At 41.7% G+C, this 25,831-nt stretch overlaps 1 non-coding gene across 5 annotated transcripts; it reads right to left on the bottom strand.

The window, feature by feature from the left end:
* Positions 1-1,207: 1,207 nt before the first annotated feature.
* Positions 1,208-25,831, bottom strand: LOC116482277 (uncharacterized). Of its 5 annotated transcripts, none has more exons than XR_009209696.1 (6): positions 25,721-25,831; positions 18,523-19,299; positions 16,163-16,242; positions 15,669-15,847; positions 11,943-12,204; positions 10,919-11,350 (listed from the first exon to the last, which is right to left on the bottom strand). It is a non-coding gene; the product is annotated as an uncharacterized LOC116482277 (transcript). The 5 variants fall into 5 exon arrangements; XR_009209695.1 differs by lacking the exon at positions 25,721-25,831 and adding an exon at positions 12,350-12,548 and having other exon boundaries at positions 18,523-25,361; XR_009209693.1 differs by lacking the exons at positions 10,919-11,350; positions 25,721-25,831 and adding an exon at positions 1,208-1,846 and having other exon boundaries at positions 18,523-25,354.

Raw genomic sequence — 25,831 nt, 5'->3', positions numbered from 1 at the left:
GTGGAGCCAGGAGTCCAAAACGAAGGTGTCGGCAGGGCCATGCCCACCTTGAAACCTGTAGGGGAGCATCCTTTCTCGCCTCTTTCTAGCTTCTGGTGGTTTGTTAGCAATCCTTGGCGTTTCCTGGCTCACAGCTGCAGGATTTCAAACTCTGCCTCCATCGTCGCATGATGTTCTCCCCTCCTGTATCTGTATCTCTGGATCTCTTTTTTAAGGACATGAGTTATATTGGATTAAAGGCCCACCCTACTTCAGTATGACCTCGTCTTAACTAATAACCTCTGCAAAGACCCTGTTTCCAAATAACATCACATCTTCTGGCACTGAGGATTATGTCTTCAACACGTCATTTGGGGAGACACAATGCAACTCATAACAATGGCTCAATCACATCTTCTCTGCTCCATCTTTCAGCAATGGCTTCCCCACCCAACTTAATATAGGGTGGACAGGGACAACTTCAGGACCTAAACTAGGGAAAAAGATAGGAGCCCTCATAAAAATGGAACCATCTATCCCCAGCACAGGAACCAGAGGGCACTTCTCTACCTCTGCTTTTGAAATAAAGAATATTATCATTGTTTCCTCCCCTGAGGAAATAGAAGAGTAGCCAGCTCAGCTAGTGCTGTCACCTTCCTGAGGTTGCTCCATACTGGCTGACAGCCAACAGCTGCTGCTTAAGAAATAAAATTCCCTCATCATAAATAAGGAAATTACTGAATAAGGCTGGAATTTCAAGAGAGGAAATAGGTTGTACTCATTTTCCTGCTCCATAAGAGGACACGTGTGACTTCATGGAGAGGCTGTGGACCAAGTATGTCAGTACTGAGAGTGGTAGTGAGGGTCCCAGGCTGGCACAGCATGAAGAGTACCACCAGAAATGCCCACCTATGAGACCGCTGAGGCCGGGCAGCGCCTATCCACCTCCCCACCCACTTTTTCTCAGATCACAGGCCTGGGATCTTGGTACAGTCCAAATGGTGGGGAAAGAGCATGGAGAACAACAAATACAGAGCACTTCTTCTTGGCTTCTTCAGGTGAGAGCTTCAGGCCAGATTTGATTTAAATTAGAAAATGTTACATTAGTAGCAACACCAGTATTATGGAGAAATCTGTAAAACTACTGAACTTAGAACTAAGTATTATTTAACTTGCACGGTCTCTGTAAGACATATCATGCACTTAAATTCTTGTCAGACCAGTAAAGTTTATTTTAGTGTCTGTCACAGATTGGATTCCCTGGGAAGCAGATGATGAGTTGGAGATGTGCGCGTCAGAATGTTATTGCAGGAGCATGCTCTTGGGAATACATATGTAGGGTAGTGAAGAGAAGAAAGCAAGATGAAGCAGAGGGAAAAGAGGAGCTGCAATCCAGTGCCCAAAGAGCTCTAGAACTGGGATCGCTCTGAAGAACTGTCCCAAACTGGAAGAAGAGGGGCAAGTAATTATAATACCCTATTGATAATCATTGGATGAGAGCTTCCCTGGGGAAGGAGGCATGACTTTGTTCATGGTGGGTCCTTTAAGCTAAGGCAGTTTCATCACAACGATGCTCTCACTCTGGAGTTCACACATCAAGAGATGGGCAGACACTTCAGGAGGGGCTTAATGCGTCCAGCCCACACCGTGGTCGCTTAGCACATGCTGGTACCCCCTCCTCCATTAGCAAAAATTGCTAATTCTGAAGGTGTCCCCATTTAATGTAATCCACCTCTCCCTCATTTAATCACAAATACATTCACGCCCTTCCCAGCGGGAGACAACTGAATATCACGTTGTGGGCTGTTCTTCAGGTATGTTCAGGTGATATTCCTCTTCTAGGTGCAGGTTCTCAAGGTCTACTAGCCTGTGGGCAATGGGAGATTGGTTAAATGAATTGAGACACACTCATATGATAGATCATTAAAATTGAAGTTGTAGAAGATAATCATTATAAGAGAAAAAGCTTCTGGGATGTTAAGGGGAAGAAGATAATAAAACAATGTATACCATATAATTCCACTTCTGGGGAAAAAACATACATACAAGAAAAATCTGTAAGAATGTACACTAAAATCCAGTAGTTATTTCTGGCGTGGTAGGATTATAGGTTATTCTACTCTCTCTCCTTTTCTTTAAATATGTTTTCTAGATCAGCCAAAAAAAATGTTACTTTTGAAATACTGAAAATATTATTTTTCCTCTAAAAATTATAGATGTCTTATGAGGAGTATGTTTGTGGCTACATTAGTCAATTAACGATTGCTTGACCACTAGTTGGAGAAATCAGGAATGAGACTTTAAGTGGAGCTCGTGTGTTAACAGTGGCGGCTTCAGAGTCTGGAAGATTTAGGAAAGGACAAGTCTGGATAAAAGGAGAAGGTTTAGACCTATGCTGTTCAAGATAGAGGCCACTAGCCACATGTGACCACTGAGCACTTGAAATATGGCTAGTTCAAATTGAGATGTGCTTTAAGTGTAAAAAAAAACACATAAGATTTCAAAGATTTAGTGTTAAAAATATTTTAAAATCCTCAATAATTTTTAATATTACCTCTTGAAATAATATTTTGTATATACTGGGTAAATAAAATATAATATTAAAAATGATTCACATCTTTGTTTTGTACTGTGCTGATTTAGATACTTGTCAGGAAATGTAAGTTCTCTGAAATACCCCCCAAAGGGAAAACAATATGAAAAAACATTTGCCTCACAGGAAACCTGCCAACCTTTCTGTTTTACTTGGTACTTTAGTAGGACAACCACTGGACAGGGCAGTTTATTGTCAAATGAGCATGTCAAATGAACTCCAACCACTGGAAGGCAAAATGAAACCCACACTACCTAATAGGTGTAGATATCAGTCCACGTAATTGAAATCTGTCGACTTGGGGGTAAGTTAAAGAAACACCGTGTTGTTATAGAAGGCCATTGACATCTTCTTCTGGTAAGACCCCCAGAGGGTGCTGTCTTAGGGTGTTGGACAGAAAGTGCCCCATGGCATCTACACATTAGATGTTGATTTGAGTTAAACGGGGCAGTTGACAGAAGGATTCTGACCCATTCCCAGGAGAGAAAACCAGTGATTTGGGAAGGTATTGATAAGAAGGACTGATGTGCTCCAATGATTTACAATAATGGCATATATTGTTTTGTCTTTGGTTTGTTTCTTGATTGTAAATATTTAGTATTTACAATTAAATACTTGGACACTGTAAAAATCAGTGTCCAAAATTAAGATGCAATCACTGGTTACCCCAACCTAGGATGTTTATTTGGAAAAACACAAGCTGGTTTAAAATTCATACAAATCACTCTAAACCTGGGTATACTCTTTTTCTTTAAATCTTAGATTCTGCTGTCAGATCAAGAGGAAAAGGGAAAGCTTTCAGATTGCTCATAATGATTTTTTAAAATTTCCTTCATTTCTTACTTCCTTCTCATCTCTCTTTTCCACTCTAAAACATTCTCAACTCCCTAACTCATTAAGATATTTTATTCATAAAGAGAACTTAAATTAAGATTTAAATAAATATTTATTAAACTGTTTTCCAGATTTACAAAATCCAGCTGGGTAACTCATTGAAAATAAGTACTATATAATCTGTTGTCTCGTAAAAAGGGTTTGAACAGGATGTTTAGGCCACATCTCAGCTCCATCAGTCCTTCTGGTATCCTGGCATCACCGGGTAAGTTCACAGTTTAAGGAAGGAATCTGAGGTGGTAGAACCAGGTGTGCTGGAGAGGCAGCCTAGGTCAGTGGCTAAGAGTGAAATTCTGGCTTCACCACTTTCTAGCTCTTACAACTTTAGGAAGGTTACGTAATTTCATATTATTATTATTATTAAAACCTTATGATATTATTATTATCTCCATTTTAACAACAAGAAAACACAGAGCACAAAACCATAAAGACTGTGTCTGGGATGTAATAAGTGTTATATAAGGGCGTTAAGCAAGTAAGTATATAAAATGCAGGACCAAAAGAAGCAACACCAGCCCCCAAACTACACTATGTGAATTTCCAAAGAACCAAGTGTTCACGCCACACCAAAATGAGCCTTTTGAATCTTTTGGACTCTCAGAAATAAAGTATAGTTATTATCAAATTAAGATTTAAATTCAATTCCTCAAATAAAGCATAGTTATAATCAAATTAAGATTTAAATTCAATTCCTCAGCTGCATCTTGATCACTGGATACCACTTTAATAATCACATTATTAAAGAAAGTTCCAAGTTTAGGGTGGAATACTGTAGATGAGGAAAGTAGAAATTACTGCTATATTATGATCTACACTTTGTCTTAATATGATCTGGCCCATATAAAAATGCTCCAGAACAGTTGCAAAATATGGATATTTTTCTATGAAAACCAGGCTTTTGTCTTTATAACTTACAAAGCCATTTTTCCCAGTCCACAGAGCTATTTGGTCACAAATTTAAGAAACCAATGATTCCTGAGATATACGTGCTTTCACACTTTAGGAAATAATTTCAAAATGATTTTGGCAGTCTACCCATTTTTACAAAGATAAAAATCTAAAATACTATTTTTGTCTTAGAAATAAGTATTAATAGAGACATTATTATATCTTTGCCCCTAGAGCTTTAGAAACAAAGATTTGTCTTTCTCTTCCTCTCTCTCTCACTCTTCCCTATTTCCTCCTTCCTGGTGAGTCTTACTTCTGTATACTAAAGTACTTATATCTATTTTTTTAAATGCTTTTGTATGTGTATTATAAAGTGTTTCCTTTCTTGTTCTCAATTCAAATGGAACACTGAACTGTGCTAATTATATACTAAGTTAACTGGGGCCTGTTGCGGGGGGGGGGGGGATGGGGGAGGGACAGCATTAGGAGGAAAACCTAATGTAAATGATGAGTTGATGGGTCCAGCAAACCAACATGGCACATGTATATATATGTAACAAACCTGCATGTTGTGCATGTGTCCCCTAGAACTTAAAGTATAATAAAAAAAATTAAAAAAAAATTTTGCCCAGCTCTTGTTTTTTTTTCTTTAACTAGAATACTAAAGAGATACAATGATCTATTTTAAACAAAGCTATATGTCTTAGTATTTTTTAAAATAATACAAGGTTGAAAACAAGCTCAGGGTCTATCCCTATCAGAATAGTCAAACAACCAGAGTTCATGCATGGTCTAGTATAATCTGCAGCTGCTTAAAAATTTGAAGTCACATATACTAATTTTAAAAAGCCAATTCCAATACATGTTAAGAGGGAAAAGATGCATATTTTCTGCTCTAGCTCTGGTATGGTTTGATTCTTTGTCACTTCCAAAACTCATGTTGAAATTTCATCCCCAGTGTGGCAGTATTGAGAGGTTAGGCCTTTAAGAGGTGATTGGATTGTGAGGGTTCTGACATGAATAGATTGATCCATTCATGGATTAATGGGCTATCACCGGAGTGGAAAGAGAGGAAGAGAGATCTGAGCTAGCACATTTAGAAAGCTTGCCATGTGATACCCTGTGCCACCTTGGATCTCTATAGAGAATCCCCACCAGCAAGAAGGCCCTCACTAGATGCAGACCCTCGACCCTGGACCTCGCTCAGGCTCCTTAACTGTAAGAAATCTATTCTTTTCTTTATAAATTGCCCAGTTTCGGGGATTTTGTTGTAAGCAACAGAAAACTAAGACAAGCTCTCTTTATATATGTGTGTGTGTGTATATATATATATATATATATATTTTTTTTTTTTTCTGTGTAGCAAAATCCCATTTATGTTTTTTCTCAATGAATAGAAGGCCTGAGAAGAGTTCACCTTTCTGAAGATACAGCTACGAGTGTGCCAGTAGTAATGGGATAACCTTTTACTCTGTATTGCCAGAATCTTTCAAAAGGACAAATTCATGTAAATTTTGTATTATTATTTCTTAAGTCTGTGGTCTGCAACAGAGAATAAAAAGCCGCTTCATACCTTCTGTGTGTGCAAGGAACACAGCAGGATTCTGAAGAAGAAGTTTGCCATTCTCTGCTTGTCAAGGCTCCTCTCCAAGCCCATGATCACCCTCCTTTTTAGCAGCATTGTGAAGACCCCTGCTGGGATGGTCTACCGTAGACAGAGCACCGTTCACTATTCCAAATTTATTGCTGCCTTTCTTCTAACAGAATTTATCTGCCCCATTCCCTTTTTGTTTGCCTTGCTTTCATCCCAAAAAAGTGAAAATTGATACTAATTAAGTGCTATCTCCAAAGGCCTCTAAAAATAGAGCATAAAGCAATAAATAACATCATACAAGAATAAATCAACAGAGTTGATAAGTCATTTTCTGCTAAGAAATATGAACTGGCTCAATGTACATGAAAATTAGATGTAACAGAGTATCTGTTTTGGGTTGCTTCAGGTGTGAGATAGGGATGATGCTCCAGTAGCCAATACCATCCCAAAAACACAGGTATGAAAGCTCTCTCCATACTTTTTCTCTGCTGTGCTGACAGTCCCTTTAGACTTACTTGTATATTGAGGTGTTTTAAAGACAGTATATTCTTGAAGCGGCCAAGCCACAGGGTTAGGAAGATACAAAGCATTCCCGCTCCTGAGACGACTGGAAGGTCCAGAACTCTGAGTGTAGGCAAGACCACTAACATCTTTGGCCCATGAGAGGCAGCCAGTCCTGGCAAGTCACTTCATGTATGGGTAGAGGTTGCGTCTCTGGTCCAGCGGAGCCCCTAGTGCCAACTCCTCGGATGCACTGTCCTTCCTCCTCACTCTATCACACTCCTTCATCATCCTTCCTGTAAGCTTGACACCTACGAACTACCCTTTTAATGTCACACTGTCCCAAGATTTACCCTCAAGAAATAATGCCAGAAAGTCCACAATTGGAATTTCTTTCTTTTGGGCTAGGAACTAACGGCCTTCCCAAAGGAGAGCTAAATACAAGAATGTAGAGGTCAACACTGTAAGGAAAGGCATAAAAATGAAAAAGTAAATGTCCCTATTTCATCAATAAGTGGAATGCAATCCTCAGGAAGATTTCTGACAGGCCCTAAGGCAGCCACCCTAACAGAGGGAGGAATGTCTCAAAGGAGGCAGGTTGAGAACTCAGACTATATAGATCAGCCAGAGATTCTAGAAATGTAAAGATAATACTGGTTACTCCTTACCCCAAACAAGGGAAATCTGCAATCCTTGTCTCTACCCCCATACCTAAGACTACATTTCCGATGACTACGGAAACTTCTCCTTAGTTATCTGCTAAGGAAGTCAACAGTTGTAGTTGGCCTCAGTAGCTGGGCTGAGCTAGGTTAGTGGATCCAGAAAATTGAGGCAATTGATCCATAGCAAAATGGAAAAAAAAATAACTTTTCTATAAAAGTAATTCTATTTTAGAAAAAATAATCTTAAAACTGTTCCAATCCTAAAATGGAATCACAAAAATCACCAGATAGCTAAAGCAATCCTGAGCCAAAAGAACTGGAAGCATCACATTACCTGATCTCAAATTATACAACAAGGCTACAGTAATCAAAACAGCATGGTACTGACATAAAAATAGGCTCATAGACCAATAAAGAACCCAGAAATAAATCTACACACTTACAGCCAATTCATTTCCAACAAGGGCACCAAGAACATACACTGGGAAAAGGACAGTCTCTTTAATAACTAGTGCCACGAAAACTGGATATATATGCAGAAGAATGAAACTAGACCCCCATCTTTCACCATATACAAATCTAAAAATAGATCAAATCCCCATGCTCATTGCAGCACTGATTTGGAAGTCAATATTTGGAATCAATCTAGGTATCTAACAAAAAATGAATGAAGAAAATGTGGTATATATGCACAATGGCATACTATCCAGTCATAAAAAAGAATGAAATCCTGTCATTCACAGCAACATGGATGGAACTGAAAGACATTATATTAAGAAATAAACCAGAAAAGAAAGTTAAACACAACCTGTTCTCATTCATATATGGAAGCTAAAAAAAGTTCCTCACACAGATATAAAAAGTAGAACAGAAAATACTAGAAGCTGAGTAGGATAGGAGGAAGAAAGGGATAGGGAAATATTTGTTAAAGGATACAAAGATAGCTAGATAGGAGGAATAACTTCTAGTGTTTTATATCACTGTAGAATGACTATAGTGAACAATAACATATAGTTTCTAATAGCTAGAGGAAGGAAGTTAAGTGTTTCCAACACAAAGAAATTATAAATGTTTGAGATGATAGACATGCTAATTACCCTGATCTGTTCACTGTACATTATATGCATAGAAACATCACTAGATACCCCATAAATATGTGCAATTATTTTACGCCAACTGAAATATAATAAAAAGGGGCAAGGCATGGTGGCTCACACCTGTAGAGATGAGGTCGCACCTCTTTTGTAGAGATGAGGTCTCCTGTGTTGCCCAGGCTGGTCTCAAACTCCTGGCCTCAAGGGATCTGCCTGCCTTGGCGTCTGTGGGAGGCCTCATCTCTACAAAACATTAAAAAATGATAATAATAAAAAAGAAAAGAAAAAACTGAAATGGATCAAAGGCTTAAATGTAAGTTATGAAACCATCAAAAGAAAACATTGGGAAAACGCTGTAGGAAATTGGTCTGGGTAAAGACTTTTTGGGTAAAACCTCAAAAGCACAGGAAACAAAAGCAAAAATAGACAAATGGGATTACATAAAGCTAATAAGCTTCTGCATAATAAAGGAAACAATCAACAAAGAGACAACCTAAAGAATGGGGAAAATATTTGCAAACTCTCCATCTGAAAAGAAATTAATAATAAGAATATATAGGAAACTCAACTCAATAGCCAAAAAAAAAATCTAATTTTTAAATGGGCAAAAGGCTGGGTGTGGTGGCTTGCACCTGTAATTGCAACACTTTGGGAGGCTGAGGCAGGAGGAAAGCTTAAGGTCAAGAGTTTGAGGCCAGCCTGATCAACACATTAAGACTCTGTCTTAAAAAGGGTGTGGCACCTCCTCCCCCTCTCTCTATGGCTCCTACTATCACTGTGCATGACATTTGCTCCCCCTTCAGCTTCTGCCATGATTGCAAGCTTCCTGAGGCCTCCCTAGAAGCTCAACAGATGCCAGCACCATGCTTCCTATAAAGCCTACAGAACCATGAGCCAATTAAACACCTTTTCTTTATAAATTACCCAGCCTTTGGTATTTATAGAAATGTAAGAACAGCCTATGACAGAAAATTGGCACCAAGGAGTGGGACATTGCTATAAAAATACCTGAAAATATGAAACTTTGGAATTGGATGGCAGGTTGAAAGACTTTGGATGGCTTAGAAGAAGAAAGGAAAATGAGGGAAAGTTTGGAGCTTCCTAGAGACCAAAAACCACTTGTACCCTAAAAGCTATTGAAATATATATATATACCACAAAGGTTTTAATACAACACTATTGAAGGTTGGGTAGACCAAAGGGATAACCTGCTGGTCCTTCAAAATTAAAAATCCCCAAACTAGTTTTCTGTATTTGCCCCAGATTGGAGAAATTTATTCAGTCAGAAGGCAAAGGTTACAATGAGAAACCTGATTAACAATTGCCTGGGAAAATGTTGAGGCAAATTAGTCAAGATTGACAAAAGAGCCTGGGTCCCTAGGCTCAAGTCCCTGCTGAGAACCCAAATCCTTTTTTACCAGAGAGGGTGAAATGGTCTGGGAGTGGAAAAGAAAAAGTTTCCTGGGACCAGAACATAAAAATGTAAGGGCTGATATGATTATGAAAGCTGGAACGTTTAAATAGGCTTTATGTAAAGTACTTGTGTCTCTTTTACCTAAATGTCTTATGAAAATCGGTATTGTATCTGACTGAGGAATATTTTCCCTAACTAGTAAGGAAGGAGACCACCTCTCCCATTGTCTCCTGTTTCAAAAAGGCAGCAACAAGTTAAAAACAAACAGAAGTGAGATCAATAGCCAGACGGATTAGCACCAAGAACCAGGCCTGGTAGTTAAAGATCAACTCCTGACCTAACTGCTTCTGTTATGTATAGATTCCAGACATTATTTGAGGAAGACTTGTGAAACTTTGTTTTGTTCTGCTAGCCCCCATCACTGATGCATGTAGCCCTCAATCACGTAGCCCCCTCTTGCGCAATGTATCACGACCCTTTCACATGGACCCCTTAGAGTTGTAAACCCTTATAAAAGGGACATGAATCTTTACTTTGGGAAGCTCGGATCTTGAGACGTGAGACTACCTATGCTCCCAGCTGATTAAAGCCTCTTCCTTCCTAAAACCAGTGTCCGAGAGGTTTTGCTTGCGACCGGTCTTGCTACACTAATACTATAAAACAGAAGGCATCTAAATCTGCCCTTCCAGCAATATGAACTGGACATATTCGGTAAGACTGCCCAAACCCACAGCGTAGAGTAGGAACTCAAGTGCTAGTAGGGACAAATTCTCTACTTGATAGCTTTTTGTTGAGTGTTTATTGGGACTTACGGCAAAGGCCTATGGGTACCTCCCAGTGATAACTACTGGGACCTTGGACTACAGAATTTCCGCTTGAGGTGCATTTACTGGCTGGTTATGGGATGTTAAATGAAGCTACCCCTATACCCAAAGTGTATAAAATTATCTTGACACTTGAAATACCCATGTTGTCTGGAGTGATGCAAGAGAAACACTCTAAAGGGACAGCAATGCCCAGACTTGCATAATAAAATGAAGATGGTTTATAAATGATCATGCTACCTGGGGGTGTGAGGAGGAACAGGAAGGCTCTTTTTCCCTAGGAACAGTGAATCTGGAATAGTGTAAGGGGCTGCCAGATTCTACAATGCCCAATAAATTGCTCTTACTTGACTGACAAAGAGCTGCTGGATTTGTGGATGGCAGTACCAAGGTGAACTGTTGGGGTGATCAGACCCAACAACAGGCCGTGGGGGCTACGAAGTCCGGTGGGGTCAAAGGAATGAGAAAAGACAAGTTAACAGAGGAAGTGGGACCAGGGGCCAACGCTAGCATGGAGGCTGCAAAGGCCCCAAGCTCTGGGAGCCCACACTATTTATTGGTGATCAAACAAAGAAACAGGTGGTGAGGATGTAGGAGTTGAAAGGAAGCGGTGTATCAAGTGAATGAGCTACAGCTGTGACAGTTTAGCATTTTTCTTTGAAACATGGCTGCTTGAGATAATGGGAGTGCTAGAAACAAGAAGCCAGCAAGTCTGGACACATTCCAAAGGCCAGGAGGGGTTTTACCCTGGACCCTGGACATGTTCCAAGCCCTGCCTCAGCTTCTCTCCCAACACTCAGTGTTTCTCCCAACATGTCCCCTTTTCTTTTTTGTAAAACCGCCACAGCTATCATTGCTTGTTCTCAATGGCGGCTTTCTCTCCAGCAGTGGTTTCTGCATCTGTAGACTAAAGACAGCACAAGCACATAATTATTAGAGCAAAATCTGCAAGTGTAGAGCTTCCAATGGCCTTAATCCATTTAAGAGGATTGATTGTAGACAACCCATCGGCTGTCTTGTTCAAAAGTATCAGTTCTAGGGAGCAGGGCTAAGTGAGCCTGAGAGGCTTCAAAAACCTGCTCTTTTAGTTTTACAGTCTCGAGGATGAGATTTTCATCTCTGCCCTCCAGATGGCATTTAAGAGTAACATAACACAACTTCGAATCCAAAAGGTCCTCTTTTTATTTTTAAATTAATTGAGCAAGGCAATTGCAGGCTGTGCAGCCCTTAATTGCCAGCTGGTGATCCAGCTTCATTTTTCTTAGCCCTTATTCAAAATGGAGTCACTCCGGTTTGAATGCGTCTTACATATTTCCCCCTTCCCTTTTACAAGAGGACCCTTAATTCTAAGGGTTGCAGAAGGATGAAGGTCCATCTTCTGTAACCTCTTCATGGTGAATAGGGGCAATGATATTCCTGCCTAACTATTAGGGTCTCTTGTATTAAGGGTAGAGAGGAGTTCAGTCAGAAAGCATTGGTCTGTTAAGCATCTGTTGTACCTCTGAATCCCAGCAAAAGGTAAAACCCTGGTGCTTCAGCAGTTTCTCAGCTTCCTGTGTGGTTTTCTTGATCTGTCCCCGTGTTATGGGGGTTGATGTCAGCGTGACTCCAGTCAGTCCTCGTTCCATTTTCACATTCAGATTCAACTGGCTCATGGCTCATACTGGGGGAACCCCGTCCATGGTTGGGATCCATGGATCCCCCCAGTCTCCTGTTCCATGGTTGTACACATCTTGAGGGCACCTACATGGTGTTCTTGTCCTGCAAAAACACAAGCATACCCTCACTGCACATTAGTAAATCTAGCAAAACAGAAGCAAAGGCCTTTTTTAAATTATTATTATTGCTGAAGCATTTGCAACTCAGCTTCTACCTCTTTGGTTAATTACCACAGGGTAAAACTTACCATTGATAATGAGAAGCAGGCTTTTTCTGATTAACAGAAGGCATAGAGAAAGCAAATCAAGGCTCATCCTTTTTGTGCAACAGTATAGCAAAAAAGCAATTCTTAAACCTTCAATTTACAGGTGGGTCCACTAGACACTGTGGTTCATGATAGATCTTCAGATGTTTGGTGGGCACCCACACAGATACCTGACTGTCACCTGGAGAGACACAAGCAAATCCTCTTCCTCATATAATTATCTTTCCTTTTCCCAACTCTTTGTATGTGCATTCCTCCACCATATATCTTGTCCAGCCTTTTTATTTTCCTTTTGTCCATCATCTATTGTTCAGCTGCAGCCAAGGGTTGATCTTTTTGTAAATTAAAAAAATTTAATGTTAATAAAGCTAAATGCAATTGCATATGCAGTGTGTTATATTCCAGTCCCCTCCTTTTTGCTTTTGTATTTGAGTTTTTAAAGTACGATTAGCTCTTTCCACTATTGCCTGTCCTTGCGAGTTATATGGAATACCTGTAGTATGGGTAATATTTCACTGTTGAAAATATGTAGCCATGGCTTTACTATAGTATCCTGGGCCGTTATCAGTTTTGATTTTTTCTGGGATTCCTATAACTGAAAAGCAAGATAAAAGATGTATTTTAACATGAGCTGTAGCTTCCCCTGTTTGACATGTGGCCCAGATAAAATGTGAATAGGTTATCTACTGAAACATGAAAAAAGGACAATTTTCCAAAAGCAGGAATATGTGTTACATGCATCTGCCAGATGGGATTTGGAGATAAACCTCTAGGGTTAACTCCTGTTCCTTGAGGTGGCAGATGCAGAACTTGGCAGGCAGAACAGTGTTGTACAATTTCATTTGTTTTTTCTTTTGAGATGGAGTCTTGCTCTCCTGCCCAGGCTGGAGTGCAGTGGCGTGATCTCGGCTCACTGCAAGCTCCGCCTCCCAGGTTCATACCATTCTCCTGCCTCAGCCTCCAGAGTAGCTGGGACTGACTACAGGCACCTGCCACTACGCCTGGCTAATTTTTTGTATTTTTTTAGTAGAGACGGGGTTTCACCGTGTTAGCCAGGATGACCTCGTGATCCGCCAGCCTCGGCCTCCCAAAGTGCTGGGATTACAGGTGTGAGCCACTGCGCCCTGCTGTACAATTTCTTTAGCTTGTTTCCATGACAGACCACATGTTTTTCTAAGGCCTGCGGGATTAAGATGGGTTAAAGAATGGAATATTTTTGCATCAGCAAAGACCGCAGACACCAACGCATCCGCCCTTTCATTAAGTTTAGTTAAAGGGCCAGGGAGGTTAGTATGTGCTCTCAGATGAGTGATAAAGAAGAATGCCTTTGTTGTACTGCTTGCTGTAAAGAATGCAATGAAAGATTAAGTCGTTCATCAGTCACATTTCGAATTAAGGCACATTCAATACTTTGTGTGGCTTGCACTACATAGGCTGAATCAGAAACAATGTTTACTGGTTGTTTAAAGGTTTTTAACACTGTTATCACAGCCATAACTTCAGCCCTTTGAGCAGAAGCAAAGTCAGTTTGAAAAACTTGCTGTTGAGGTACAGCAAATGAGGCTTTTCCATTACTAGATAGCATTTCCTTTTCTATATTCCTTTTTTGTGTATCCAAATTGCCCACAATTAAAGCAACAGCCTGAGAAATGGGGCATATTCTTTCCTACTTTAAATCCAGCCATAGCCTGAGCTAAAAGAGTAGCCTTATGTAAGTTACCTCCAATGCCATTGCAAGCCTTAATATATTCAGCTAAATGAGCCTTCCCTCTCAGGGGTCTAATAGCAGTTTGACACTCTGCATTAGCAAGTGTGCAAGAAGCTGTATTACAACATCCTGAGCTGTTTTATCAGTTATGGCTTTATACACAGCCTCTTGGAGCCAAGCAATAAAATCAATATATGGTTCTTTAGGTCCTTGTCAGACAGAACTGAAAGAAGTATATTTTCACCTGTAACATTTATCCTTTCCCATGCCTGTAAGCACACAGAGTGCAGCTGAAAAATGGCAACATCCTCCATTACTGCCTGATTCTCTAATCGACCCCAGTTAGGGCCAACTCCCATTAACTGTTCAAAGGAAACAGGCAGAGGTAGCTGTGCTTGTGTATTTTCCCTTGCCTGAGTTTGAGCTTCATCAGCCCACCAAGTTTTAAATTGTAAATACTGAGAGAGAGTGAGAACAGATTTTGTTAAAAGTATCCCAATCATATGGTATTAACCTATTACCAAGAGCCACATTTTTTAACAAAGTTTGCACAAAAGGAGAGTTCGGGCCATATTGACTAATAGCTTGCTTGAATTCCTTTGGTAAGTTGAAAGGTGGCCCAATTAGCTATATTCTGTCCTTCTTGCTGGGTTATAGTAACTGGAAATTGCCATGCTTCAAGGTCTCCCTTGGCTCTATCTAGCTTTTTGAATAGAATTTTGTATAGCACCACCAATTGCTCCAGGTTTTAATGTTGCAACTACAGGAGCAGTAAGTTTTTCAGCTAATTCATTTTCTCACCCATTAATGGGAGAGAGAGGAGGTGGCCATTCACTTAATTCAGCCAGTGGAGCCGATGGGCTAGTAAAACATACTTTAGCTTTCCTTTCTTTTCTTTAATCTCCTCCAGTAGCTGTTCCTCACATTCAGAATCTGAAATTAGTTTTTTACACTCGTCCTTATCTGAATCTGCCTCATTATCTGTTTGAATGGCTCAAGAGCTGCCTTTATTAGTGCCCACATTGACCAAACAAACTGGAATTTTTACTCCAGCTTTATATGCCTTTTTAAAATCTCTTCCCATTCTCTCCCATTCATCCAACTCCACAGTCCCCTGTTCCGGAAACCAAGGGCAAAACTGCATTACTGTACTAAAGAGTAATAAATTCTGAGTACTAACTTTCACTCTCCCTCTTTGTGATAAATGCCTTAAGAATAAGCTGGCTGGTCGCAGTGGCTCACGCCTGTAATCCCAGCACTTTGGGAGGCTGAGGCAGGTGGATCATGAGGTCAGGAGATCGAGACCATCCTGGCTAACATGGTGAAACCCCATCGCTACTAAAAATACAAAAGAATTAGCTAGGCGTGCTGGCGGGCACCTGTAGTCCCAGCTACTCGGGAGGCTGAGGCAGGAGAATGGTGTGAACCCAGGAGGCAGAGCTTGCAGTGAGCCGAGATCACACCACTGCACTTCAGCCTGAGCAACAGAGCAAGACTCTGTCTCCAAAATAAATAAATAAATAAATAAATAAATAAATAAATAAATAAATTCAAATAAGCAGAATGTTTGCTTTCACTTTGTCCCATTGTTACCCTGGTTCTTCCGAGCGCACAGCTTTCCCACAGAGCTTCTTTCAGTCGTCCTTGGGTGTCCTCTGATGATACGTCCTCCACTTTCACACGCTGTAGTGTTCCTTCACTGGGGTCTTCTTTGCCCCACATTGGGCACCACTAATGTTGGGGTGATCAGACCCAACACAAGGCCACGGGGGCTATGAAGTCCGGCGAAGTCAAAGAAATGAGAAAAGACAAATTAACAGAGAAAACGGGGACCAGCGGGCCAAAGCTAGTATGGAGGCTGTAAAGACCCCAAGCTCTGGAAGCCCATGCTATTTATTGGTGATCAAACAAAGAAACAGGTGGCGAGGATGTGGGGGTTGAAAGGAAGCCGTGTATCAAGTGAATGAGCTACAGCTGTGACAATTTAGCATTTTCTTTGAAACATATGTCTACTTGAGATAATGGGAGTGCTAGAAGCAAGGAGCCAGCAAGTCTGGACACATTTCAAAGGCCACGAGGGGTTTTACCTGGACCCTGGACATATCCCAAGCAGTGCCTCAGCTTCTCTCCGAACACTCAGCTTTTCTCCCAACAGTGAACAAACATCCTTGTTTGGAAGGCAGCAACTGTGATTCTAAAGTATACTTTTGTGACCCAAATATACCTTTCTCTCTACCTGAGTTCTCTAAAATTTACAAACTATTCATGAGTATTCTTATTTTATGGCAGTATAGTTATATTTGCATATGATGAATAAGAATCTGGGTTTTTTTTTTAAACAGGGCACAATTGGAGACATTGGTTATTTTACCAAGGCTTTGATTAGACTAACAAATTTTCAGGTAAAGTTCCAGCAAAGCCTATATGGCCAAACAATTCTTGCTGCACTTTGTGCAAATAATCAGGTGAAGTACAATAAGGCTAAAACTAATTCTGCACACAGATCAATCTTACTATACTTTCTTTTGAGTAGAAAAGGGGGACTAGAGAGATATAAAAGTTATGTTTCAAAGGAAAACTGTACCACACCTGTTTATACTAAATTCCAGCCCTGACTTTTGTTTTTAAGCTTTATTATTTGACTAGAATTTGGGCTAACTCCTGAATTATTTCTTGGCTACAATATGTCTCTAAAGAAGAACTGGGTTGTAATTTTCTTCGTGATGTTTTAGTTGGTTCCTTAGTGAAATTCGTTTTTTTTCATTCTGACACAAAAATTCTCTTTTGATTGTCAAATCACTAATGTTATCTCTCATTGTTTTACTTCTTTCCAAGACAGCCAGAATCATGATATTCTGAAGACTAGAGATGATTTGACAGAGCCTGCAAATCACCCTCATTTTGGATCATTTGGCATCCCACTTGGCCTTTTTTTAACTTTTTTTTATTATGAGACAGGGTCTCTGTCATCCAGGCTGGACTCTGTCACTCAGGCTGGACTCTGTCACTCAGGCTGGAGTGCAGTGGCACGATCATGGCTCACTGCAGTCTCAACCTCCTGGGCTCAAGTGATACTCCTAGGAGCCTCAGCCTTCTGAGTAGCTAGGGCTGCAGGCATGTGCCACCTTGCCTAGCTAATTTAAAAAAATATATTTTTTTGTAGAGACAGAGTCTCACTATGCTATGTTTTCCAGGCTGGTCTCTAACTCCTAGGTTTAAGTGATCCTCCTCCTCAGCCTCCCAAAGTGCCGGGATTACAGGGCACGAGCCACCATGCCTGGTCACAAGGGTCATTTTCAAGGCATAGAATTATTTCAGAGCAACCAACTCAAGGATGGTCACACAGGTGCCTAAACAGCTAGAAAATTGAAGTACTTTGCCTCCCGGGCCATTATCTGTCTCTTTTTCCATCTATCCCCATCATGGAAAAGTTCCTGCCTCCACCAGAATGAAAAGAGAATTACTGAGGAGATATCAAGATACCTGGTGAAAGAGACTTCTGGGTATAGTTGTTCCCAGTTATGGGGCTTATGCAAATAGAGATATTGTTAGAGTGGGTAGCTAGGCAAACATGAGTAGGGCAGGAAAGGCCCCCCACACCCAGGAATGTCAGGGTACCATTGTCTAAAATTATTAGAGACCAATGTCTCTCTAAAGTAATAATTAGTCACAGCCAGTGCCAGGGAGAAGCAGTCTCCCGACAGACAGAAGATACCTGAAGCTGGTGATCCGCAGCTTCCTGATATGATTGCAGAAGTTGGGCAAGTCGGCTCAAGCATGCTCACTAAGAGGAAAAATGACAGAGTTTAACTGGTATATGACCTTCCTCTAGGAACACTCAACTGGTAAAGGAAAAATGCCTCGAGTGAGCATGTGCACAATTTCAGTAAACACACTGCGCATGTGGCCCTTCCAAGGTGCTGACAAGCCACTGCCCATGTGGACAGCCCACCCCAAGGAAAAATCAAGAGAGGGGAGAAAGAAAACCCCAGAAGCATGCCAACTTATAAAACCCCAAAAGTCAAAGAGGGCACTGGATATCTCAAGTAGCCCACTTGGCCCTCTTCCAAGTGTACTTTATTTCCTTTTATTCCTGCTCTAAAACTTTTTTTTCTAAAACTTTTTAATAAACTCTCACTTCTGCTCAAAAACTTGCCTCATTCTCTCACTATGCCTCATGCCCCTCAGGCAAATTCTTTCCTTCAAGGGGACAAGAATCAAGTTGCTACAAACCATAAAGATTCACCACTGCTAAAAATATGACAAAAAATGTATTGGCCACCTTAGGATAAATTACTAAAGAGACCCATAAAAAGCATTGTGATACAACAAAAGTCTCTAAAGTTCCTTAGCTTAAACAGTTTTAGAAACGCTATGTTTTATATAGCTAATTGCTGCAATTCTAACTAAAAACCAACATTACAGTAGTTCAATGCATAGAACTTACAGATAAGCCAATTTTGTAACCTTCTTTTTGGCTTTGATTTCTGGCTCATATATTGCTTAAAAGGTTTGAAGAGTTGATGAGTGCCTGCCCACCACATTCCCCGCTGGCCTGGAATATTCAACAGGCTCTAAGTCTTTTGACTCTTAAGTCACTTGGCCATAGGGACCCCACTGAGGGACAGGACGGATCCAGGGTAGGAAGTCACAGCACCTTGGCAACAATGAGGGACAAAATAAAAGTGTGGCCATCTATGCTGCTTCTAGCAAATCTTGGCCCAAAAAACAGCAAAGAGAAATAAAAATAAAATTTGAAGCCTCCAACAAACTGAATAGGCCCCCTCTCTGCCAAGGAACCCCCAGAGTAAGCCTGGAGAGCTGGGATCTTGCTCTGTCCCCCAGGCTGGAGCGCCACGGTGCAATCATGGCTCACTGCAGCCTCCACCTCCTGAGCTCAAGCGATCTTCCTGTCTCAGCCTCCTGAGTAGCTTGTACTGCAGGCATGTACCACCGTACCCGGCTAATAGCTGGAGATTCTTTTTTTTTTTTTTTTTAATTTGCTATCATTCAGATGGGGCATTTTGATTTTTTTTTTTCATTTTTTCCCTTGGGGTTTTGACTGTAGTGTATGTTGTGTATGATCAATTGCCTTCATTTACGGGTGCTTTCAGAGGGCCAAGGCTTCGTACAGGCTCCTTGGTTGCGGTGTCTTTTTCAGGTGCTGTCTGTTGTGGCCATATATTGTTGATGGTAATTCAGGGTGCAGTCCGATAGATGACACCTGAGAGAAATAGCAGGCAGGTAGGCTCTTAGGGCTCACTAGCCCTCAGCAGGGGTGCACCAGCTGGAGAAGCGGAAAAGGCCCCCTCTTTCAGCATGTGCTTATCAGGCCTCAGGAAAAGAGCTGCTGAGCCCCCAGAACGGTGGACTGCGAAGTGGGGCAGGGGCGAGAGATGATCCCGCTTCTCCACATCTGTTCTTGGGTTTCGGTAGCCCTCTTCAACTGCTGGCAACACCATGCCACGTTTCCTTTGTCCCAAGTGGGCTTTGGCAGGCCATGCTCCACCCCCACAAGGTACAGTCGAAGCTGAGGGTTGGATCTCCAGGGGACCCACAACTCCCCAGGTACCCTCTGGTCTGTGCTTGCCAAACTCAGCATTATTGTGAGGTTGTTTTCGGGTGGTCTGGTGGTGCAATGGCTCAAGGGTGGAGATCTCCCGGCAGGGCACTGGTGCTGGGGATGTACAACTGGTATGACACCGCCCTCCCAGCCTGGGTGGTTGGCAGGGGTGCAGCACAGCTGTGCAAGCTGGTCACCTGGTTCCCAATTTCCAGGAAAATCTCTAATAGCCACCGATGGTGTTGCCCTATGTCTCGGGGGCAGAGGGTTCCCCAACAGTTTAACAGTCAATAGATTGTCAGAGGGGTGAGGGGAGCAGAAAAGCACTCCCATTAACCCTTTTTTTTGCTTTTCCTCCTGGGTTCTGAGCTCCCTAGGGGTTGATCTCAGACAAACTTTTGTTGATTTTTTTTTCTGTGTGCCCCAACTTCTTGGCCAGGGCATATTTAAAACTGGCTTTTAAGTCATAACAAAAATTAAAAGCATTTATGTGATATGACAGACTATACAGCACATATAATCCTCCCAAACAACACTGTGAGGAAGGTAAGGTATTAATATCCCAATTTTACCCATAAGGAAACCGCAACCCAAAGAAATCTGGAGATTTGCCAAAATTCACACAGCCAATAAAGGCAGTGCCAGGACTAGAACATAGGCTCTCCGTTTCTCCTTCAAAATGCCTTCAGATCTAAATTATATTCAAAAAGTTCTGGAGTCACGGCAGCTACCTACAGGAAACTCATTGTCAAGCCCTGTCAACAAGTAGTTGTCTTGCAACTGAATGGTGGCAAGGGGACTCTGACAGACTATGGGTTGAAGCATATCGTGCATGCTATTTATGGCTGCACACTCCAAGAATTATTCCCAAGCAAGAATACCAGGAAGTATGTCATTACTACTGCAGGCTTTTGGGTCCAGAAACTAAATACCATTTAAAGGAAAACAAAACCAAACCAGATGTTATCAGCGGCAAGACACACAGGTTTGTCTTTTGTTTTTGCTTTTTTGTTTTTACTGTAGTTGTGAAATTGTTTGGCCTTTTCCCAAAGAACAGCTGAAAGTTATTAAAGTGAGTGCAAAAGTAATTGCGGTTTTTGCATTGTTGGAATTTGCTGTTTGATACTGGAATACATTCTTAAATAAATGTGGTTATGTTATACATCATTTTAACGGGTATTTCTCGCTATTTTTTCTTGCTAATGACTTATTACTTGTTGTTTATTTTATGTCTATTTTAGACTACAAAAATTATGCTAGACAAAAAGCAAATTCAAGCAATTTCCTTATTCGAGTTCAAAGTGGGTCATAAAGCAGCAGAGACAACTCCCAACATCAACAACGCATTTGGCCCAGGAGCTGCTAACAAACGTACAGTCCAGTGGTGGTTCAAGAAGTTTTGCAAATGAGACAACAGCCTTGAAAATGAGGAGCATAACGGCTGGCCATCGGAAGTTGACAATGACCAGTTGAGAGCAATCATCGAGGCTGATTCTCTTACAACTAAACGAGAAGTTGCCGAAGAACTCAATGTCGGCCATTCTATGGTCGTTCAGCATTTGAAGCAAATTGGAAAGGTGAGAAAGCTCAATAAAAGTGGGTGCCTCATGAGCTGACTGAAAATAAAAAAAAAAAAAATCATCATTTTGAAGTGTCATCTCTTATTCTACCCAACAACAATGGACCATTTCTTGATCAGATTGTGATGTGCAATGAAAAGTGGATTTTATACAACAGCCGGTAAAGCCAGCTCAGTGGCTGGACTGAGAAGCTCCAAAGCACTTCCCAAAGCCAAACTTGCACCAAAAAAAAAAAAAAGGTCATGGTCACGGTCACTGGCAGTCTGCTGCTGGTCTGATCCACTACAGCCTTCTGAATCCTGGTGAAACCACTAGATATGAGAAGTATGCTCAGCAAATCAATGAGATGCAAAGGAAACTGCAACGCCTGCCGTCAGCATTCGTCAACAGAAAGGGCCCAATTCTTCTCCACAACAACTCCTGACCACATGTCACACAACCAATGCTTCAAAGTTTGAATGAATTGGGCTACAAAGCATTGCTTCATCTGCCATATTAACCTGACCTCCCCCCACCTGACTACCACTTCTTCAAGCATCGACAAATTTTGCAGGGAAAACACTTCCACAACCAGCAGTATGCAGAAAATGCTTTCTGAGAGTTCCTCAAATCTGTAACCGCAAATTTTTACACTACAGGAATAAACTTGGTCTTGTTGGCAAAAATGTGTTGATGGTAATGGTTCCAATTTTGATTAGTAAAGATGTGTTTGAGCCTAGTTATGATTTAAAATTCATGGTCTGAACCCACAATTACTTTTGCACCAACCTAATGGTTGGGAAGAAAGCCAAAAACACCTAAGAAAAGCAGAACATAGACCAAAGGGAAAATATCAGAGCCAGAAAACTTCCAAGGTTTTTAAAAGAGTAAGATGCTGGGAAATTTGCAAAATGGCCACAGAAAAAATACCTCCAGAAGGGAAAAGCAGGGTGAGAAACCCTAATCAATCCATGAAGTAGAGATTTCAGAATCTCCACAAAGTTTCAGGCCATAATCTTGGCACCCTAAAACCCTTCCTTTGGCCATCTGCTCAGAGAAAGATGGGGAAGCTCCATGACATTATGCCATGGTTTTTGGGGCCATAGAGCTGGACTAGATCAGTAGAAATTAAATGCTGTTCCAGGACTGTGGCAATTAAGTGAAAGGTTTCATTGGCCAATAGGAAGTGAGAAAAATACGGCAATGCTGTTGTTTTGTAAAGACAGCTATCCAACTTAAAGCATTGTCCCTCATTACAAGACCACATACACCAAACATTCCTCAAAATGTCTGGGGAAATGAGAGTAATAGAACCAGTATCCTTCACCTGGCTTTGCATCTATGGGATAAACACAAATGTGTCTATGGCTGGCCTATCCAGCCAGTACTTTAGTTCCAGTTTCTTTTGGGCTCTGGTCAGGCAACCCTAAGCTCCCCTCTTCCAGTTAGCATCAACAAGAGCAAATTCCTTCAACCATGCATGAAAGGGTTCCGAGACCCAATACTCAACTACCAACCTTGTTCCCCTTAAACTCTGGAAACTCACAGCTATTTTTCAATGCCTGCTTTACAACCCCAAATCTATATATATATAACAAACCTGACTCCCTCAGAAGCCCACATTCTGATAACTCTTTCGTACTTTGCACAAAAGTTTTTTTAAAACCTGCACAATAGCACTTCCCCCAGAAAGGCTCTCTTGTCAAGGGGTAAAAACCTAGAAGCTTTGTGTTCTGTCCCATCCCCAGCCTCAACAAAGAGCCTTGACCTACACCTAAACACGGATATCTTCTCTACACAGCTATTTATTCTGCGGGCCTCAGGCTTCCTGGACTAAAGCAACTCATAAATTAGACAATTTTTTTCCTTCAGTTTCTTTTCATTATTTGGGGATAAGAGTGTTTCTTTTTTGTGTTATGTATTTTCCAAATCTCTCACAACGACATTTTCTCCCTTTTCTACATAGCATGAGGGCCGAGAAAGCCCCAGGTGAGTTGCAGTTGGACAGCCCACAGCTGTACACAAGGCACTTCAGTGAGAAGAGGGGTGGTAACATTATCCACCCCACTGTGCCTGTGATTGTGGCGCAGAGCACAAAGGAAGCCTCCCATCCCTGACTCACTTCAGACTTCTGTCCAACACCTGTAACACCATCCCAGTTACCACCCAAAGACAAGTCTCAAGAGAGTCCTGAATCCCTCAGCCCGTACTTGACAGCTGGTCTTTTACCCTTAGCCCAACAGCCTTCTTCAGAGTCACTCAAAAAGCTCTTCCAATTACCATCAACCTAGGAACCGACATTTTCACGGGTGTATATCCTCACCCAGGACAGGGCCAAGTGGGGCTCCATCTTTCAGCATGTCACTCCAAAAGGGCAACTCTGGGCCCTATATTGAGTGACAGCAAAGGCTCTCAACTAGCACCCCAAGGAGAAAAGTTCTTAACACCACTGCCACACTCCTCATGTCACTATCCCATTTTCTGGTCATAATCCAACCTCCCACAGAACTGATACCTCTGCAAGCTCCCTCTTTCCACCTCTGATCTGAGGTCAAAAGTTTGCTGGTCTCCTCAGATTCTCTCTCAATTGGAGGAAAGGACAACACATAGGATACTTGAGAATTCAACCTCAGGTTCCCACTAGAATCCAACACTGTTTACCACTTAGTCCAGCAGCACAGAGCACAGGATTTCAGGGTGTGGGGACAAATAGCACATCCTAAATTCAGGCATTTTGGTGATGTTAAAATGGAGGGGAGAGCTGAGAGATCGAAGAAGCCAATCACCAAACACGACTTTCCTGTATAATCGACATTACATGTCTAGCGTCCTGACATTTGGAAAAGGGTCTAACCTTGAAGAGGCCATTTGTAGCGAGTAGCTGCCTAACAATGAATATCACCTATTCCCCTCAGTCCCAAGATACCTGCTACTCCGACACCACTCACCAGACCCACATCCCCGAAGGGTACTGAATTTGGGATTCAATATCAGCAAGACTGAATCCCAAATTCTTAACTGCCTTGAAAATTGTACCTGAACTACTGTTTAATTATCTCTGTAATATTTTTCCTGAATTCCAGGACTGCTTACAGAGATGAGGCACTAATTCAGGAGAAAGGAAGAGGTCATATTTTTTCTAATCCCAGGCTTGCCCATCCCCACTCTAGTTTCCTTTAGGTTCCCAACCACTGTGATGAATCTTGTCTAATTACTGCCACCATGAATGCTACTATTTGTATATAGGTTTAACCTATTCTAAAAATGGGTTTTAAGAACAAACCCTCGCCCTTCCCCAAAATTTTAAAGGTAGTCCTTCGTTCAGGTTCCCTGTTACCAGGAACCTTTCTCACTTTCCTAGTTCTGGTCTCAAGAAAAACACTCTCCTCCCGTCCCACAATGCCCAGCAACTTGGGTGAGTCCACATCCAGATGCAGTTCCAAGTCAGGCCCACAGCGTTTGCTTTCATTAACAAACCATAGAGCTTTTACACAGCTCACACACCCAACTTAACCTGCAAGCCAGAAAAAGGCTGCAACAGCTAGAGAGCAAAGTATAGTGCCCCACCAGGGAGGGAAGTCACCAAAGGCCATAGTCTTTTAATTTTTTAAACTTAACAACACGCTTGTTAAATGACTTCTCTAATGACATCAAAGTGACTTAAAAGTCATTTCAAAAATTGTCTTTCCTGTCTCATGGAGGATGGTATCATTATGAGAGCCTGAGAGGACTTTGACAGGGAAAAGAAAGGAACAGAAAGAAAATAGTTATGTCGTGTGTGGTAGAAGCCCCTAGGCTTGTCTGACTTGGCAGAATCTGCTACTTGGGCACAAAAAGTCTGAGTCGGTGGAACCCTAATGGGTTCTTGACTTCACTAGATGGATGACTAGGATCCCAGGGAGATCGCTTAAAGAGCAGGAAGCATGTCTGCTCCCCTCTCGTTGTCAGAAAAACTGCTTAAAAATCCTCAGCTTTGAGCTGAAGAAAAGTGGCCTGCGAGGTTGGCAGCTAAAGCTCAGTATTCATGGGTGGAACCGTAAACTTCACTCAACTTAACATCCACTATACAGCCCCTTCTTCCCGTGACAGAGTTTTCACATTTTCTAGGGGTTTATCGAAAAGCCGCCCCACAGGCCAGATGCACTGTTTAACAAGGCCTCTGCGGCTTCTACCTTAAGTCATCCAAGAAGGCGTTTTTGTTTGTTTTTTTTTTTCCTAAGGCCACTATCACCACAAGAATATACGACTCGCCTGGCCAACATGGTGAAACCCTGTCTCTAATAAAAATACAAAAATATTAGCCAGGCGTGGTGGCGCATGCCTGTAACCCCAGCTACTCGGTAGGCTGAGGCAGGTGAATCACTTGAACCGGGGAGGCGGAGGTTGCAGTGAACCGAGATCGCGCCACTGCACTCCAGCCTGGGTAACAAGAACCAAACTCCGTCTCAAAAAAAGAAGAAGAATATATGACTCGGCTACAGTTCCAGGTCTCAGTTAACAGTTTAGGATTGGGGATGTCCCACCCTCCAGAGCTCCAGTGGGCGTCCTCCTGCATGGGGGCCCCTACTAAATAAACACCAGCCCCAGCCATCTGGCCCTAACGGAAGGAGGATGCGAGGCGGGAAATCAACGCC

The sequence above is a fragment of the Hylobates moloch genome, unplaced genomic scaffold (genome assembly GCF_009828535.3).
Source record: "Hylobates moloch isolate HMO894 unplaced genomic scaffold, HMol_V3 SCAFFOLD_14, whole genome shotgun sequence".
Lineage (NCBI taxonomy): Eukaryota > Metazoa > Chordata > Mammalia > Primates > Hylobatidae > Hylobates > Hylobates moloch.
The sequence above is the reverse complement of the archived record's forward strand: the minus strand, read 5'-3'. Positions and strand labels throughout refer to the sequence as shown.